Source organism: Myotis brandtii, unplaced genomic scaffold (genome assembly GCF_000412655.1).
Source record: "Myotis brandtii unplaced genomic scaffold, ASM41265v1 scaffold7, whole genome shotgun sequence".
Classification (NCBI taxonomy): domain Eukaryota; kingdom Metazoa; phylum Chordata; class Mammalia; order Chiroptera; family Vespertilionidae; genus Myotis; species Myotis brandtii.
This window is the reverse complement of record NW_005370740.1, coordinates 868,298-887,913: the sequence shown is the minus strand read 5'-3', so window position 1 is coordinate 887,913 and position 19,616 is coordinate 868,298. Positions and strand designations below refer to the sequence as shown.

General features: G+C 43.0%; 1 protein-coding gene and 1 pseudogene across 7 annotated transcripts in view; one reads left to right on the top strand and one right to left on the bottom strand.

The window, feature by feature from the left end:
- Positions 1-19,616, top strand: part of BCL2L13 (BCL2-like 13 (apoptosis facilitator)) — a 212,771-nt gene that overhangs the window by 144,603 nt on the left and 48,552 nt on the right. The window lies entirely within an intron of this gene.
- LOC102242523 overlaps positions 11,728-19,616 on the bottom strand; it is a 26,405-nt pseudogene continuing 18,516 nt past the window's right edge.

The following is a 19,616-nucleotide window of genomic DNA, read 5'->3' as shown; positions in this document are numbered from 1 at the left end:
CCTCCGTACCTCTGCACTTTACTTCCGCACCTCCTCTGAGTCTCAGTGTGCTTTTCTCTTTCCTTCTAGTTGTAGAATTTCCACTCAGCCAGCCTTCCTGTGGTTCTGGATGATGTCCGTTTTGTCTTTTAGTTGTATTTTTGAATTTATTGTGGGAGGCAGCAATTTCAGGTGTTTACCTATGCCGCCATCTTGGCTTCTCCTCTCTGGAACTTTTTTATATATTTAGGTGTACCTGTATTGGGTGCATATGTTTACCGGGGTTATATCCTCTTGTTGGATCGATCCCTTTAGTATTATGTAGTGACCTTTGTTGTCTCTTTTATTGGCCTTCCTTTTGAAATCTATTTTGTCAGATGTGATTACTGCTACTCCAGCTTTTTTCCTTTTCTTTTCCATTTGCATGGAAAGTTTATTTCCATTCCTTCACAGTCATCCTGTGTGATTGTTTTGTTATGATGTGGGTCTCTTTTAGGCAGCTTATAGATGGATCATGTTTTTGTATCCGTTCAGCTACCCTATGCCTTTTGATTGAAGCATTTAATCCATTTACATTTAAGGTTACTGTTGATAGGTACTTGTTTATAGCCATTTTATTTTTGTCTGCCTAGGTTTCTCTCTATTTCTTTTTCTCATTACAGTAGTCTCTTTAGTATTTCTTGTAATGCTGGCTTGGTGTTGGTGTACTCCTTTAGCCTTTTTGTGTCCAGAAAGCTCTTTATTTGACCATCTATTTTGAATGATACCCTTGCTGGATATAGTAATCTTGGTTTCAGATCCTTGCTTTCCATTACCTTGATTACTTCATGCCATTCCCTTCTGGCCTATAGAATTTCTGATGAGAAATCAGGTGTCAGCCTCATGGGAGATCCTTTGTAGGTAACAGTTTGCTTTTCTCTTGTTGCCTTTTAGATTCTATCTTTGTCTTTAATTTTTGGCATTTTAATTATGATGTGTCTGGGCATGGGCCTGTTTGGGTTCTTCTTGCTTGGGGTTCTCTGTGCCTCCTGAACTTGTCTGACTTTTTCCTTTACCAGATTAAGGAAGTTTTCTGCCATTATTTCTTTAAGCATGTTCTCTATTCCTTTATCCCTTCCTGCCTCTTATGGTATACCTGCTATTCAAATATTGTCATAAAAGGATCTTGTAAGTGTTCCTCTTGGATTTTTTGGAATAGTTAGAGAAGGATAGGTGTTAGTTCTTCTTTGAATGTCTGGTAAAACTCCCCTGTGAAGCCATCCGGACCCAGGGTTTTGTTTGCTGGGAGTTTCTTAATTACTGCTTCTATTTCAGCAGTTGTTATCATGTTGTCCGCAGCTCCCTTAAGCTGTCCTCATGTTTTTTTAATTGTTTTTTTCTTTTTGGTTGTCTGATTGAGTGATTTTTTTCAACCCTGTCTTGTAATTCACTGATTTTATCCTCAGCTCCTCTAATCTGCTGTGTATTCCTTCCAGTGTGTTCTTTATTTGTGCTATGTCATTCTTTATTTCTGTTTTCCTAGTTTGTATATCTTTTCTCATGCTATTGAGCAACTTTAACATCATTATCATGAATTCTGTATCAGATCAATTTCTTATCTTATTTCATTTATTTCTTCTGGAGAATGCTCTTGTTCTTTCATTTGGGGGTTGTTTCTTTGTCTCCTCATTTTGGCTGTCAGTTTGGGTTTGTGACTATGTATTAGGTAGATCTGCTACACCTCTCAATCTCTAGTGCAGCACAGTGTCAAACATTGTTTCTGACTAGATAAGGCAAAGATTCAAAGCCTCCAGAGACCACCTCTGATGACAGATGGTTAGGATTTTTTCTTGAATTGCCCTCAGGTAATCCTCCACAGGTATAGAAACAGTTTTTTTCAACAGGGTGGGCCAGTTGCTTCTTCTTGGAGGCTAATTGTTATTCTCAGTTTTGTAATGGGCCTGAGCAACTCTGCACAGTGGGCAAAGTGTTTTCCAATAGGGTGGATCAGGTATCTTTCCCCCAGGCAAGGTCGCTTGTATAGCAAATGTCTACTTTCGAAAGATGACCTCCGCAGCATGCCTTCTGAGTTGTAACCCCAGAGCCCCCGATCCTGGCTTCTGCTCACACAACTTCATTCCACTCTGCCCTCGCACTGCTGGAGCACAAGATGAGTGGCTCTACAGGGAATTATGTGCATTGGCCCTTTAAGAAGGTACGTGAGTTTCCAGCCATCTCTCCCTAGCAGACAGCAACCCCACTGCTTTTCACAGCCTAATGTTATGTGTGTACTCTTCTGAGTTTTGATGTTCTCTGCTGGGGGGACCAGCTTGGGGATTAGACCCCAAAAATTCTCATTGGCAACCCCCCAAAGTTGAGATATTTCTCCAGAGCTTCAGTTGCTATCTGAGTGATCCCAGCCGGCCCTTTCACACCTCAGCCCTTCCTACCAGTCATTATGCAGTCTCTATTTTCTGTCCTTGGTATTCAGGGTTCTCTCCACTGAGTCTTCCATTGATTATTCACGAAGTTTTTCTATATTTTAGTTGTGATTCCAGTTTGGTCCTGGGAGTGTGTCCATGTAGCATCCACTTACTCCACCACCATTTTTAATCTCCAGGACTTTTGTTTGCTGGAAGTTTTATGGTTATTGCTTAAATTTCATTAATTTTTATTGGTCTATTCAAGTTTTCTGATTCTTCCTGATTGAGTTTTGGATGATGGTATGCTTTAGGAATTTTTCCATTTAACCCAGGTTGGCCAATTAGTTGGCATATAGCTGTTCATAGTATTTTCTTACAATGCTTTTTATTTCTGTGGTGTCAATTCTTCTCGTCTTTTCTTTTCTTTTTTAATATATTTTTTATTGATTTCAGAGAGGAAGGGAGAGGGAGAGATAGATAGAAACATCATTGATGAGAGAATCATTGATCGGCTGCCTCCTGCACGCCCCCTTATTGGGGATTGAGCCCGCAACCCAGACATGTGCCCTGACTGGGAATCGAACCTGGGACCCTGCAATCTGCAGGCCAACGCTCTATCCACTGAGCCAAACCGGCCATGGTGTTGTGTTTCATTTTGATTTTATTTATTTGGGTCTGATTTTTTTCTTGATGAGTTTGGATAAAGGTTCATCAGCCTTGTTTATCTTCTCAAAGAACCAGCTCTTTGTTTCATTTATCTTTTGTATTGTTTTTTTAGTCTCTGTGTCATTTATTTCTGTGGTCTTCATTATTTTCTTCCTTCTACTTTCTCTGGGCTTTTCTTGATGTTCTCTTTCTAATTCTTTTAGTTTTAGGGTTAGATAGTTTATTTGACCTTTTTCTTATTTCTTGAGGTAGGTCTGTAATGCTGTGAACTTCCCTCTCAGGGCTGATTTTTCTGTGTCCCATTTATTTTGGGTGTTTGTGTTCATTTTCATTTGTTTCCAGGAAGATTTTGATGTCTTCCTTGATTTCATTTGTAACTCATTCATTGTTTACTAAAATACTACTTAGCCTACATGTGTTTGAAAGTTCTTGAGTGTTTTTATTTAGTTGATTTCTAGTTTCATGCCATTGTGATCTGAGAAGATGCTTGATATGATTTCAGTGTTCTTTAACTTATAGAGACTTGTTTTGTGTCCTAAGATATGTTGTATCCTTGAGAATGTCCCATGTGTACTTCAGAAGAATATATATTGTGCTGCTTTGGGATGAGATGTTTTGTAAATGTCAATTAAATCCATCTGGTGTAGTGTGTCATTTAAGGTCTCTGTTTCTTTATTAATTTTTTGTCTGGAAAATCTATCTATTGATGTCAGGGGGGCGTTAAAATCCCCTACGATGACTATATTTCTGTCAATCTCTCCCTTAAAGTCCTCCAAAATTTTTTTATATGTATAGGTGCTCCTGTATTGGGAGTATATAGGTTTACGATGGTTATATCCTTTTGTTGAATCCATTGATCCATTGAGTATTTTTTAGTGACCTTCTTGTTATGGCCTTTGTTTAGTAGTCTATTTTATCAGATACTAGAGGCCTGGTGCTTGACATTTGTGCACTTGGGAGGGGGGTCCCTTCAGCCCAGCCTGTGCCCTTTCGCAGTTTGAGAGCCCTTGGGAGATGTCCGACTGACGGCTTAGGCCCGCTCCCCCCGGGACATCCTCAGCACTGCCGCGGAGTTGGGCCGCTGTGCTCATCAGCTGTCAGCCAGGCTTGTGGCTGAGCGGCGCTTCTCCTCTGGGAGCACATTGACCACCAGGGGCAGCTCCTGTGTTGAGCGTCTGCCCCTGGTGGTCAGTGCACATCATAGCAACCAGTTGTTCCACCATTCGGTCAATTGGTCTATTACCCTTTTATTATATAGGATAAGTACTGCTACCCCTACAATTTTTGTTTATTTGTTGCCATTTGCATGGAAAATGTCCATATCCCTTCACTTTCATCCTGTGTGAGTCTTTTGTTCTAATGTGGTTCTCTTGTAGACAGCATATATATGGGCCATATTTTCTTATCCATTCCATTACCCTATGTGTTTTGATTGGAGTGTTTAATTCACTTACATTTAAGTTTATTATTCATACTTATTTATCGCTGCTTTTATTGTTTTTAATATTTTTATTGATTTCAGAGAGGAAGGGAGAGGGGGGGAGAGAGAGAGAGAGAGAGAGAGAGAGAGAATGAGAATCATCAGTGTTGAAAGAGAATCATTGATTGGCTTCCTCCTGCACTCCCTGCACCTGGGATCGAGCACACAGCCCGGGCATGTTCCCTGACTGGGAATTGAACTGCGACTTTCTGGTTCATAGGTCACTACTCAACCACTGAGCCATGCCACCCAGGCACCACTTTTATTCTTTTATTTTTTTTTTTAATAAGTGCTGTCACTTATAATGTTTGATATTAAAATCTGGCATAGAAATGTGTGAAATTCTGCATTTTTATAGTTTCATTTCATATCAACAAAAAAATTAAATTATCATAAGGATACACACACACTAAAGATTTATTTGAAAAACACCTGAAAAATAGAACCCGCATGTTTACAATTTTGAAAATTAACCTGGGTAAAATGTCACTTAGCAGTGAAACTTTGTCATTAATTGCCAGGTTATATGGTGGGAAGTGGGGGATAGCAACGCAGGTAGGAGGACTGGTGCTAAAACAAAATATTCATCTTGAAGCTTTACTCATATTCTTTTTTTTTTCTTTCAGTATTTTATTTTATTTTTTTTATTGCTTAAAGTATTACAAAGGGTATTACATATGTGTCCTTTTTTTTCCCCGCCCTTGACAATCCCCTGGCCTCCCCTACCCCCCAGTGTCTTATGTCCATTGGTTATGCTTATATGCATGCATACAAGTCCTTCGGTTGATCTCTTACCCCCCTCCCTCCTGCCCCCCAACCCTCCCCGGCCTTCCCGCTGCAGTTTGACAATCTGTTTGAGGCAGCTCTGCCTCTGTATCTATTATTGTTCAAAAGTTTATAATGGTCTCTATTATCCATGAATGTGTGAGATCATGTGGTATTTTTCCTTCATTGACTGGCTTATTTCACTTAGCATAATGCTCTCCAGTTCCATCCATGCCATTGCAAATGGTAAGAGTTCCTTCTTTTTTACAGCAGCATAGTATTCCATCGTGTAGATGTACCACAGTTTTCTAATCCATTCATCTACTGATGGGCACTTAGGCTGTTTCCAGATCTTAGCTATGGTGAATTGTGCTGCTATGAACATAGGGGTGCATATATCCTTTCTGATTGGTGTTTCTGGTTTCTTGGGATATATTCCTAGAAGTGGGATCACAGGGTCAAATGGGAGTTCCATGTTTTGTTTTTTGAGGAAACTCCATACTGTCTTCCATAGTGGCTGCACCAGTCTGCATTCCCACCAGCAGTGCACAAGTGTTCCTTTTTCTCCACATCCTCTCCAGCACTTGTCGTTTGTTGATTTGTTGATGATAGCCAGTCTGACAGGTGTGAGATGGTACCTCATTGTTGTTTTGATTTGCATCTCTCGGATGATTAGTGACTTTGAGCATGTTTTCATATGTCTCTTGGCTTTCTGAATGTCCTCTTTTGAAAGGTGTCTATTTAGATCCTTTGCCCATTTTTTGATTGGATTGTTTATCTTCCTTTTGTTAAGTTGTATGAGTTCCCTATAAATTTTGGAGATTAGGCCCTTATCAGATATAATGTTGGCAAATATGTTCTCCCATGTAGTGGGCTTTCTTGTTGTTTTGTTGATGGTTTCTTTTGCTGTGCAGAAACTTTTTATTTTGATGTAGTCCCATTTGTTCATTTTCTCTTTAGTTTCAACTGCCCTAGGAGCTGTATCAGTGAAGAAATTGCTTTGGCATATGTCTGAGATTTTGTTGCCTTTGGATTCTTCTAGAATTTTTATGGTTTCCTGTCGTACATTTAAGTCCTTTATCCATTTTGAGTTTATTCTTGTGTATGGTGTAAGTTGGTGGTCTAGTTTCATTTTCTTGCATATATCTGTCCAATTTTCCCAACACCACTTATTGAAGAGACTATCTTGGCTCCATTGTATGTTCTTGCCTCCTTTGTCAAATATTAATTGAGCATATTGGTTTGGGCCAATTTCTGGGTTCTCTATTCTATTCCATTAATCTATATGCCTGTTCTTGTGCCAGTACCAGGCAGTTTTGAGAACAGTGGCTTTGTAATACATCTTGATATCTGGTATTGAGATCCCACCTATTTTCTTCTTTCTCAGGATTGCTGCAGCTATTCGGGGTCTTTTTTTATTCCAGATGAATTTTTGGAGAGTTCGTTCTAGATCTGTGAAGTATGCCGTTGGTATTTTAATGGGAAGTGCGTTGAATTTATAGATTGCTTTGGGTAGTATGGACATTTTAATGATGTTGATTCTACCAATCCATGAACACGGTATGTTCTTCCATCTGTTTATGTCTTCCTCTATCTCTTTTTTCAACGTCCTGTAGTTTTCTGAGTAGAGGTCTTTTACCTCTTTAGTTAAGTTTATTCCTAGGTAGCTTAATTTTTTTGGTGCGATGGTAAATGGGATTGTTTTTATAATCTCTCTTTCTGAAAGTTCACTATTGGTGTATAGAAATGCCTCAGATTTCTTGGGGTTAATTTTGTATCCTGCTACATTGCCAAATTCATGTATTAAGTCTAGTAGCTTTTTGATGGAGTCTCTAGGGTTTTGTATGTATAATATCATGTCATCTGCAAATAAGGACAGTTTTACTTCCTCTTTTCCAATTTGGATGCCTTTTATTTCTTCTTCTTGCCTAATTGCAATGGCTAATACTTCCAGTACTATGTTGAACAGGAGTGGTGAGAGTGGGCATCCCTGTCTTGTTCCTGTTCTTAGGGGAAATGGTGTTAGTTTTTGTCCATTGAGTATGATGTTGGCTGTGGGCCTGTCATATATGGCTTTTATTATGTTGAGGTATGATCCTTCTACTCCCACCTTGCTGAGAGTTTTTATCAAAAATGGGTGTTGGATTTTGTCAAATGCTTTTTCTGCATCAATTGATATGACCATGTGGTTTTTTTCTTTCAATTTGTTTATGTGATGTATCACGTTTATTGATTTGCGGATATTGTACCATCCTTGCATCCCTGGAATAAATCCTACTTGGTCATGGTGTATGATCTTTCTGATGTACTGCTGGATCCGATTTGCTAAGATTTTGTTGAGGATTTTGGCATCTATGTTCATGAGGGATATTGGCCTGTAATTCTCTTTCATTGTGTTGTCTTTACCTGGTTTTGGTATTAGGGTGATGCTGGCTTCATAGAATGAGCTTGGAAGTGTTCCTTCCTCCTGAATTTTTTGTAGTAGTCTGAGGAGGATAGGTTTTAGTTCTTCCTTGAAAGTTTGGTAAAACTCCCCTGAGAAGCCATCTGGTCCTGGGCTTTTGTTTGCTGGAAGCTTTTTGATGACTGCTTCAATTTCTTCCATAGTTATTGGCCTATTGAGATTTTTAGATTCTTCCTGATTGAGTGCTGGAATGTTGTATTTTTCTAGGAATTTGTCCATTTCCTCCAGGTTGTCTAGTTTGTTGGAGTAGAGCTGTCCATAGTATTTTTTAACAATCATTTGTATTTCTGTGGGGTCTGTTGTTATTTCGCCTCTATCGTTTCTGATTTGGTTTATTTGGGTCCTCTCTCTTTGCTTCTTGGTGAGCCTGGCTAGAGGTTTGTCAATCTTGTTTATCCTTTCAAAGAACCAGCTCTTGGTTTCATTGATTTTCTGTATTGTTTTTTTGGTCTCTATGTCATTTATTTCTGCTCTAATCTTTATTATCTCCTTCCTTCTGCTCACTCTACTGAAGCAAGCAAGCCTCCTGTTAGCTTCAAGCTGCCTGGCTGCCTGCCGCCATCTTGGCTGGCAGTTAATTTGCATATCGCCCTGATTAGCCAATGGGAAGGGTTAGTAGAGTGACACCAATTTGCATGTTTCTCTTTTATTAGTTTAGACTAGGTGCCCGGTGCACGAAATTTGTGCACTGGGTGGGTGGTCGGGAGTGTCCCTCAGCCCAGCCTGCCCCCTCTCACATACTGGGAGCCCTCAGGCGTTGACCCCCATCACCCTCCAATCGCAGGATCAGCCCCTTGCCCAGGCCTGATGCCTCTGCCAGAGGTGTCAGGCCTGGGCAGGGGACCCCCAGCCCCCTCCGATTGCTGGCTCCGCCCCCCGCCCAGGCCTGATGCCTCTGGCCCAGGCATCAGGCCTGGGCAGGGGACCCCCAGCCCCCTCCGATTGCTGGCTCCGCCCCCCGCCCAGGCCTGATGCCTCTGGCCCAGGCATCAGGCCTGGGCAGGGGACCCCCAGCCCCCTCCGATTGCTGGCTCCGCCCCCCGCCCAGGCCTGATGCCTCTGGCCCAGGCATCAGGCCTGGGCAGGGGACCCCCAGCCCCCTCCGATTGCTGGCTCCGCCCCCCGCCCAGGCCTGATGCCTCTGGCCCAGGCATCAGGCCTGGGCAGGGGACCCCCAGCCCCCTCCGATTGCTGGCTCCGCCCCCCGCCCAGGCCTGATGCCTCTGGCCCAGGCATCAGGCCTGGGCAGGGGACCCCCAGCCCCCTCCGATTGCTGGCTCCGCCCCCCGCCCAGGCCTGATGCCTCTGGCCCAGGCATCAGGCCTGGGCAGGGGACCCCCAGCCCCCTCCGATTGCTGGCTCCGCCCCCCGCCCAGGCCTGATGCCTCTGGCCCAGGCATCAGGCCTGGGCAGGGGACCCCCAGCCCCCTCCGATTGCTGGCTCCGCCCCCCGCCCAGGCCTGATGCCTCTGGCCCAGGCATCAGGCCTGGGCAGGGGACCCCCAGCCCCCTCCGATTGCTGGCTCCGCCCCCCGCCCAGGCCTGATGCCTCTGGCCCAGGCATCAGGCCTGGGCAGGGGACCCCCAGCCCCCTCCGATTGCTGGCTCCGCCCCCCGCCCAGGCCTGATGCCTCTGGCCCAGGCATCAGGCCTGGGCAGGGGACCCCCAGCCCCCTCCGATTGCTGGCTCCGCCCCCCGCCCAGGCCTGATGCCTCTGGCCCAGGCATCAGGCCTGGGCAGGGGACCCCCAGCCCCCTCCGATTGCTGGCTCCGCCCCCCGCCCAGGCCTGATGCCTCGGCCAGAGGAGATGACCCTCATCACCCTCCGATCACCGATCACCGGATTGGCCCCTTGCCCAGGCCTGAGGCCTCCGGCAGAGGTGTCAGGCCTGGGCAGGGAACCCCCAGCTCCCTGTGATCTCCCACTCTGCCCCTGCCTAACCTAATGCCTCTGACTGAGGCCTTAGGCCTGGGCAGGGGACCCCCAGCTCCCCACGGTTGCAGGCTCCGCCCCTGCCCAGGCCTAACGCCTCTGGCCAAGGCATTAGGCCTGGGCTTTATTTTTGTGTATGGTGTAAGTTGGTGGTCTAGTTTCATTTTCTTGCATGTATCTGTCCAATTTTCCCAGCACCATTTATTGAAGAGACTGTCTTGACTCCATTGTATGTTCTTGCCTCCTTTGTCAAATATTAATTGAGCGTATTGGTTGGGGCTGATTTCTGGGCTCTCTATTCTATTCCATTGATCTATATGTCTGTTCTTGTGCCAGTACCAGGCAGTTTTGAGAACAGTGGCTTTGTAATACAGCTTGATATCTGGCATTGAGATCCCACCTACTTTGTTCTTTCTCAGGATCGCTGCAGCTATTCGGGGTCGTTTTTTGTTCCAGATGAATTTTTGGAGAGTTCGTTCTAGATCTGTGAAGTATGCCGTTGGTATTTTAATGGGAAGTGCGTTGAATTTATAGATTGCTTTGGGTAGTATGGACATTTTAATGATGTTGATTCTACCAATCCATGAACACGGTATGTTCTTCCATCTGTTTATGTCTTCCTCTATCTCTTTTTTCAATGTCCTGTAGTTTTCTGAGTAGAGGTCTTTTACCTCTTTAGTTAAGTTTATTCCTAGGTATCTTAATTTTTTTGGTGCGATGGTAAATGGGATTGTTTTTATAATCTCTCTTTCTGAAAGTTCACTATTGGTGTATAGAAATGCCTCAGATTTCTTGGCATTAATTTTGTATCCTGCTACTTTGCCAAATTCATGTATTAAGTCTAGTAGTTTTTTGATGGAGTCTCTAGGGTTTTGTATGTATAATATCATGTCGTCTGCAAATAAGGACAGTTTTACTTCCTCTTTTCCAATTTGGATGCCTTTTATTTCTTCTTCTTGTCTAATTGCAATGGCTAATACTTCCAGTACTATGTTGAACAGGAGTGGTGAGAGTGGGCATCCCTGTCTTGTTCCTGTTCTTAGGGGAAATGGTGTTAGTTTTTGTCCATTGAGTATGATGTTGGCTGTGGGCCTGTCATATATGGCTTTTATTATGTTGAGGTATAGAATCATACACATCTTAACTATAATTAGGAATTAGCTTTTCAGAGCTAGAATTGAAATGTAACTTTTTTTTGGTGATTAACATGGAAAATTGTGCACAGCACATTTTAAAAAAAATAAAATGTAGATTCAGGAGCACATCCAATTGTAAATGATTGTTAGGAAAATGATATTATGCAATGGAATACATAAAAGTGTCAAGAGTAATTGTCAGTGTCCAAATGCCCATGGCAAATAGAAATTCTCCTGGCAGCATTGAAACTGGACAACCAGTGGGTCTGGGCTGCCTGCTACTACTTGAGCCAAGTAAGCAGAGACAGGGTTGAATCATATATGAGCAATTATTCCAATAATGTCGGCAGTTTGGAAAGAGCAGCAGGTCATCCACAAAAAATTTGCTCTATCCCTTTAAGCCAGCTACTTAAGTTGGGTAGAAGGAAAAAGATTATATGGGAAAGTAAGAAATACAGGCATGGAAAAGTAAGCAAGGTATAATGGTTACAGCTTACAGGCAATGAGGGCTAGGGGAGTTCTCAAGGGGCAGGCTTCTCCGAGCACCTCCAGAATTAAATTACATGCAACAAAGTTGTTAATCTAGGCAGTTCTTGGAAAAGCAGGATGGACTGCATTTCGATGTTAGCTCCCATGTTCCAGGTGTACAGTCCTCAGCCAGGTTAGAATGTGCTTTCTCTAATCAGAACCGAACAGTCATGGTTAACAGAGCATGATTAATATTTCTTATAATTATAGCTAGTTCCAATATTCTATTTCTGCCCCTAACAGCATCACTAACAGATCGATGTCCACAGAAGATTCTTCAGGGGTGCAAGCAGTATGGGTAGGTGGAGGATTTGAATTTCATACCCAGATTCATAGTTTTTACAATTCCATGTGCTATTTCAGAAAGATTCATTTACTGCATTAAAGGGGAGGAGCCCTTGTCTGTACTCTCCAACCCCGATCTGCCGTGGTTCTGCTTTTCTGACCTTGCAGTGGAGGTCACTGTGGATTAGGATGTTAAGGAGGAGCAAGTCTTTAAAGTCTGTGGTAAGATGGTGATGTTGCCCACAGTTACTGCCAACTGCTGTGCAGTGCTCCTGTCCACGTGCTTTAGTTGGGGCCTTGTGGTGTGATTCAATTTACCATGTCTTTGTTTGTAGCATTTTCAGACTGCAGACTGTTTGCTAGGAGAATCTTTCAAAATGGTGGACTTTGGTTTTGTTTTATTGTTCTTATTTTTCTTGGTAATACTGTTAAGGGCAGAAATAGAATATTGGGAACTAGCTATAATTACAAGAAATATTAATCATGCTCTGTTAACTGTGATTGTTCTGTTCTGATGAGAAAAAGCACATTCTAACCTGGCTGAGAGTTGTACGCCCTAGGACATGGAGCTAACATCGGAATGCAGTCCATCCTGCTTTTCCAAGATCTGCCTAGATTAGCAACCTTGTTGCATGTAACCTGGTCCTAGAGGCAACCGGAGAATCCTGCCTTCTGCGACCCCCGCTCCCAGCCTGCATTACCTGTAAGCTGTAACCATTATACCTTGCCTACTTTCCCATGCCTGTAATTCTTTCTTTCCCATGTAATCTTTGTACTTCTACCCAATTTAAGCAGCTGGCTTATGGGGAGGGGTAGAGCAGATTTTTTGTGGATGACCTGCTGTTCTCCCCATGCTTCCAACATTATTGGAATAAATGCTCATATATGATTCAACCCTCTCTGCTTACTTGGCTCAAGTAGTGACAGGCAGCCAGACCCATTGGTTGTCCAGTTTCAACACTAGGACTAATTTCCTTATATTTTTCAGGTTTCTCTTTGTCTTGCTTTTCAACTTTCTCCTCCTTTTTCGGGGGTAGTGGGTGGCATACTGCTATGCCACTTGTGCCACCAGCTGAGAATTGACTGGAGGTTTTTCTGATGGCGGTGCCTTTTCTCACATCACAGATGCTCCATTTATAAAGGCTTCTACACTGTTTCTGAAGGTGCAGATGCTACAATCCCAAAAGCCTTCCTCTACGGCAGTGGTTTTCAACCTTCTGGCCCTTTAAATACAGTTCCTCATGTTGTGACCCAACCATAAAATTATTTTCGTTGCTACTTCATAACTGTAATGTTGCTACTGTTATGAATCGTAATGTAAATATCTGATATGCAGGATGGTCTTAGGCGACCCCTGTGAAAGGGTCGTTCGACTGCCAAAGGGGTCACGACCCACAGGTTGAGAACCACTGCTCTACGGCAGGTTTCACTTGCCTTTTTGGCCTGGTTAAATCTCTCTTTGTCTGGGAGGAGTGTAGGTGATGGTGTTGGAAGTGGTGGTGGCAGCAATGGCAGTGGCAATGGCAGTGGCAGGCCACTGAGGAGCTGCCATGGAGCTGGTGTGACACCACATTCCGCCATGCCGCAGCCTACCCTCGCCCCAGATCTCCATTTTTGGAGTGTAATTTTGTTTTATTGTTTATACTGAGATTGGAATTACAAGATAAAGGTATTTGTTTTTTTTGTTTTGTTGTTTTTTTTTTGGTTTTTTTTTTAAATATATTTTATTGATTTTTTACAGAGAGGAAGGGAGAGGGATAGAGAGCCAGAAACATCGATGAGAGAGAAACATCGATCAGCTGCCTCCTGCACGCCCCCCACTGGGGATGTGCCTGCAACCAAGGTACATGCCCTTGACCGGAATTGAACCCGGGACCCTTGAGTCCGCAGGCCGACGCTCTATCCACTGAGCCAAACCGGTTCTGGCAGGTATTTGTTTTTTCACTTTATTTTTTTCACTCTATTAGAGAGAGTGACTTGAGAACAGGATTAGAAGTTATAAGATTTTTTAGTGGCCCCAGCTCTACCAAATACTGTATTAGCCCTGTGTTTGGGGCAAATTTATTTAACTTCCTTGAGCCTCAGTTTTATCAACTACAAATGGGAATGTTATAGGAGAGGAGAGGGCATCATCGCCCCTGTCCCTGTGCCCCCTGGTTGTTGCTGGGGGTGGACTTTTTGCCATATCCTGAGAAAAGGAATTTTCTGAGACTCACAGAGGAGATGTGATAGAGTAGAAAGCTTTATTTCCATGGAATTACACCTTGGGTTTCCAAAGTTCCATTTTTCTTAGTCCAGTCATAGAAGTATAGCTGAGGTTTTAGTGGAGCTAAAAGCAGAGCCAGTGTCCAGAGTTTCCTTTCCATGTTGGAGCCGGGTCCATCCCGCTTCAGGCTATCTTATTTTATATTTTCCCGCTGCAGTTCATTAATCCATTGTGTGTGGGGTCCATCCACATGTCTGTGGGCCATACGGGCCAATGCAAAAGAACCAAGAGTGTGAACAGAGCAACAAGAGAATGAACTTTGCTTAGGGGATTATATAGTCCCAAATGTTTGTGCACTTGCAATAGTCATGCCCATCCTGACCAACCATCTCTGTCCCCAGGTGTGATTGATAGAAAAGGACCTTTCCTATGTCACCCCAATTTTACTGGGCATGAGTCTGTGTTCCCTTTGTTGGATCCCTAGGGAGTGTGAAATGGCAGCTTCTGATGAAGCTGCCCAAATGACATGGCTATAATGTCTGGCCTTTCTTTTGCCTTTTTTTCTATTATTATTAACTAGCTAATTACAACAGTATAAGAATAACTTCTCTGTCTCACAAAAATTATGATGTAACAGTGTTTTTTAAAAATAATGCATTTCACGTATGTCTGTAACAATTTTTTCCCCTCTTCTTAAGTCTGATTGAAATTTCCTTTGAGTTTTAATTGTGACTTATTTGCCTTGCAGCACAGTTAGGGCACAGACTAGTTGGAATACTATGATTCTCCCTTAGTCTCTGTGAACTTATTGTTAGTAGGGGATATAAGACAGTGTCAACCAATGTTGTTGGCACCAATTCAGCACCAACAGCAGTCTCCAATTTGGAGTGCACTGAAGAAGAAAACTTTACTCAGTGCAAAACACCTCAATTGTGATACAGCACAGCTGTGAACATAGCATGGCTATGAGGCAGCCCTGTGGCCACGCCCCTCTCCAACTAAACAGTTCTGCTCTGCTCCATTCTGTGCCAGTCTGCTGTAACCTGTTCCGGTCTGCTTTCCTCTGCTCCAGTGAGACATCTTTGGTATTTTAGTTTAGCCAGGGAAATGCAATCTTCAGGCTTCAGTGGAAAGGGAAAGTGTACTCTCCAGTAGGGGAGTTGGCTTATATAGACAGAAATTCCCACCCCTGGTCCCTGATTGAAATATAGTCCATATGTGTAGAGGTATAGAAATGAAAAATAGCTGTAACTATCACTGCCTGAGAAAATAAAAACAGTGGGTGTTTTATACCCAGAGCTTCTTTTATATCCAGAACTTCTTTTTGTCACTCAAGCATTTGTTGAGCACTCCTATTTGCTTGCTGTATGTTGGGCATTACAAGGGGGATAACAAAAAAGTGTAAATCATTTCTTCTTCCCTTGAGCTATTTATAATGTAGTTGGGGGGGATTACTAATACTTATGGAAAAATTACTGAGAGTATGGTACAAATGTATAATTATAATACTTTATGTGGCCTGGACTCATAGCTGTAAGTTCAGGAGAAATAAGAGTGGTTGGATTTATTCCACAGGAGATGGAATTTAAGCCAGATCCTGATAGATCCAGATGGGGAGTCTTAACTATGATCCTTGGATATGTTTCAGGGAGTCTGAAATTTCACCTAAAATGGTATGCTGCTTTGTATGCATACACAGTTTTAAGGAAGAAGTTTATACCTTTTGTTATATTTGCAGGACATTTTTTGTCTCCCAAAATTTTAACACCAGTGTCTACATGAATACAAGAAATTTAATATAGCACTTATTGGGGACAATGAGCAACCTCACCAAGATAAGCCTTCCCTCTTATGTGGGGAACTTAATACAAGGTCAAGACAAATTTGGGCTAAATGATAGCTGTAAGGAGTAGAAAGGAAATATTGGCTTTACCTCTTCTAATACCGTTCACTGTAATGCAACCTTTTAAAAATCTTTATATTTGGTTTCTTAGGAAAATATTCAGTGTGATCAAGAAGAAATAATATAAAGAGTGGGGCAAAAGTAGTTTTATATTTGCCTGGCTTGTGTGGCTTAGTGGTTGAGCATCGACCTATGAACTGGGCGGTCAGGGTTTGATTCCAGGTCAGGGCACATCCTTGGGTTGTGGGCTTGAACCCCAGTAGCGGGGAGTGCAGGGGGCAACCAATCTATGATTCTCTCTCATCATTGATCTCTCCCTCTCCCTTCCTCTCTGACATCAATAAAAATAATATTTTTAAAAAGTAGGTTTACAGTTGTTCATATGGAAAATAATACAAGAATAAACTTTCGCATACTCACAACTGTAAACCTACTTCTGCCGTACCCTTTATTATTTTAAGTATTGTATGACTTTACCCTCTTGCCTTTTTTTTTCTTTTTAAAAAAATTGATTTTAGAGAAGGAGAAAGAGAGAGAAACATCCATGTGAGAGACATATATTGATCGTTTGCCTCCCATATGTGCCTGATCAGAGATGGAACCTGCAACCTAGGTATGTGCCTTGATGGAGAATCGAACCTGTGACCTACTGGTGCACGGGATGACTCTACAACCAACTGAACCACACTAGCAAGGGCTATCTCCTTTTTTAACTGAAGGAGTGAGGTAATCAGAGATAGATTTCAAATGTAGTACTGCTCTTTTATAAAATTCAAACTTAGTCTTTTTCTAATGGCTGGGTGCTACTGCCTTAGATTCATCTCTTCTGCCCTAAGGGTTATTGATCATCTAAGGCAGCCATGGGCAAACTACGGCCCACGGGCCAGATCCGGCCCGTTTGAAATGAATAAAACTAAAAAAAAAAAAGACCGTACCCTTTTATGTAATGATGTTTACTTCACACAAACACTCCATCCATGCTTTTGTTCCGGCCCTCCAGTCCAGTTTAAGAACCCATTGTGGCCCTCGAGTCAAAAAGTTTGCCCACCCCTGATCTAAGGGTTGCCATATTTGGGGGTATGGGGAAGTTGAGTTTATTTTTTGGTAGAACAAAGATCTTTGTCAGATGCAGCAAGACTAGAGGGAAACACACACCTATGAGATAGAGGTATATCCTTGTTTATATCCAGACTGGAGGCCCGATGCAAGAGATTTGTGCAAGAGTAGGCCTTCCTTCCCCTGGCTGCCGGCACCGGCTTCCCTCTGGCACCTGGGACCCGGGCTTCCCTCTGGCCCCCTCCGGCCGCCGACAGGCACCCAAGGACCTGGGCTTCCCTTGCAGCCCCAGCTTCGTCCGGAAGGACGTCTGGTCTAACTAGCATATTACGCTTTTATTATTATAGATAAGGTCTTTTGCTTTCCATGCATTGGCATCATACTTGACCTTTCCTATTTCTCCACCTTTTTCTTTATTCCTCATCTTATGCTTTGGAATACTGAAGAACTTGTAGTTGCCTGTATATACTATGATATTGCTTGGCATTGTGATTTTATTTACACTTTCTGCTGCCTCTTTCTCATTTCTTTGGTCCATCAATTCTTATTCTTTAAGATCCAGCTCTGATGTTCTCTCTTCTAAGAAGCCTTCCATGTTTCCCCAAATAAGTTTTTCTCCTTCATGTTCCTAGAGTACTCTGTGTTTATCTTCTTTACTAGGTTTTAACTATATTTGAAACTCTTTAAGGGCAGAGATGATAGTGTTTTATCACTCACATGCACATAGCATAGTTCCCAGCAGTAAGAAACAACTACTTCAGGAATAAGAGGAATCAGTATGACTCCCAGGTTTTTTGCTTAGCTGGCTGGGAAGTGGTGCTTTTCATCTCCAGATAGGATTACAGGTTCAAGAAGACAGGAGTTGCCCTAACCGGTTTGGCTCAGTGGATAGAGCGACGGCCTGCAGACTGAAGGGTCCCAGGTTCGATTCCAGTCAAGGGCATGTACCTTGGTTGCGGGCACATCCCCAGTAGGGGGTGTGCAGGAGGCAGCTGATCGATGTTTCTCTCTCATCGATGTTTCTAACTCTCTATTCCTCTCCCTTCCTCTCTGTAAAATATGAATAAAATATATTTTTTTTTAAAAAAGAAGAAGACAGGAGTTGCCCTAGCTGGTTTGGCTCAGTGGATAGAGCATCAGCCTGCAGACTAAAGGGTCCTGTGTTTGATTCCGATAAAGGGCACATGCCCAGGTTCCAGGCTCGATCCCCAGTAGGGGACATGCAAGAGGCAGCCAATCAGTGATTCTCTCTCATCATTGATGTTTCTAACTCTCCCTCTCCCTTCCTCTCTGAAATCAATAAAAAAATGTTTTTTAAAAAAGGAAGCCACAAGATTTTGCTTGGCTTATGAGTGGCGAGGACTGCACGGGCTAGCATTACTGTCCTAAGAAGCAACCTCCAACCAATTAGGGACAGGATTCAGTGGATACACAACCCAGCCTTTTCTCCTCCTGGTGAAAAATTCCAAGGGTTACTTCTCAAGCCTCACCTGATGCTCTGTACAGCAATCAGCAGTCAGGTGCCTATTTTTTCACAGTTACTGTCATAACTATAATTCTTGACACAGTGCCTGGCCCACAGTAAGTGCTGATTAAATTGTGGCAGTTTATCCCTGTCTGAAGGGCAGTAGCCACGTGCAGCCCACCCCCGTCCGAGGAGCAGCTGCCACACACAGCCCGTCCCCTCCGAGGAGCAGCAGCCACATAAGCAGCCCACCCACTGCTGCGAGCAGCCGTGCGAAGAGTGCCCACCCAAGGAGCCACCGCCAACTGAGGAGCAGCAGCTGCAATGACTGCCCAAGCAGCAGCCACCACCCAAGTAGCCGCTGCTGCCCGAGGAGCAGCCCCTGCACGACTCGACACCTAGATCCTTTGGTGAGAGCAAAAATGGGGAGACAAGGAAACGCCCAAAGTAAAGAAAAGGAGGAATCACCAGAAAAGGAGCTAAGTGAAATGGAGGCATGCAATGTGTCAAAAAAACAATTCAAAATAAGAATCATACAGTTCATAAACTGGATGGATGAGAAAATCAACAACTTATGTAAGAATCGAGAGGAAATAAAGAGTGATATAGCTACAATAAAAAACACTATGGAAGTTTCAACAGTAGACTAGAAGAAGTGGAGGACCGAATTAGCAAATTATAAGACAGGGAAGCAAAACACCCAAACTGAACTGCAATTGAAGAAAAAAATTAAGAAACAGGAGAAGAGCCTAAGGGAGCTTTGGGATAATATGAAACGAAGCAACATACGAATAATAGGGGTACCAGAACGACCCCTATTATTAAGAAGAGGAACGAGGGTTAGAAAACCTACTTGAAGAAACGATGTCAGAAAACTTCCCTGATGTGGGGAAGAAAAACGTCACATAAGCCTAGAGAGTCACAAACAAGATGAACCCCAAAAGACCCATACCAAGACATGTCATAATTACGATGGCAGATGTTCAGGACAAAGAGAGAATCTTAAAGGCTGCAAGAGAGAGAAAGAAAGCTGCATACAAGGGATCTCCCATTAGATTATCAAATGATTTCTCAACAGAAACACATCAGGCCAGAAAGGAATGGAAAGAAGTATACAAAGTGATGCAAAGCAAGGGACTGAATCCAAGAATACTCTATCCAGCAAGGCTATCATTCATAATTGAAGGGGAAATCAGGAGCTTAGCAGACAAAAAAAGGCTAAGGGAGTTTATCACTAGCAAGCCAGCAATGCAAGAAATGCTAAAGGGACTGGTGTAAAAAGAAGAAATAAAAAGGGAAGAAGGAACACAGGCACAAAAAATAAAAATGGCTACAAACAAGAACCTA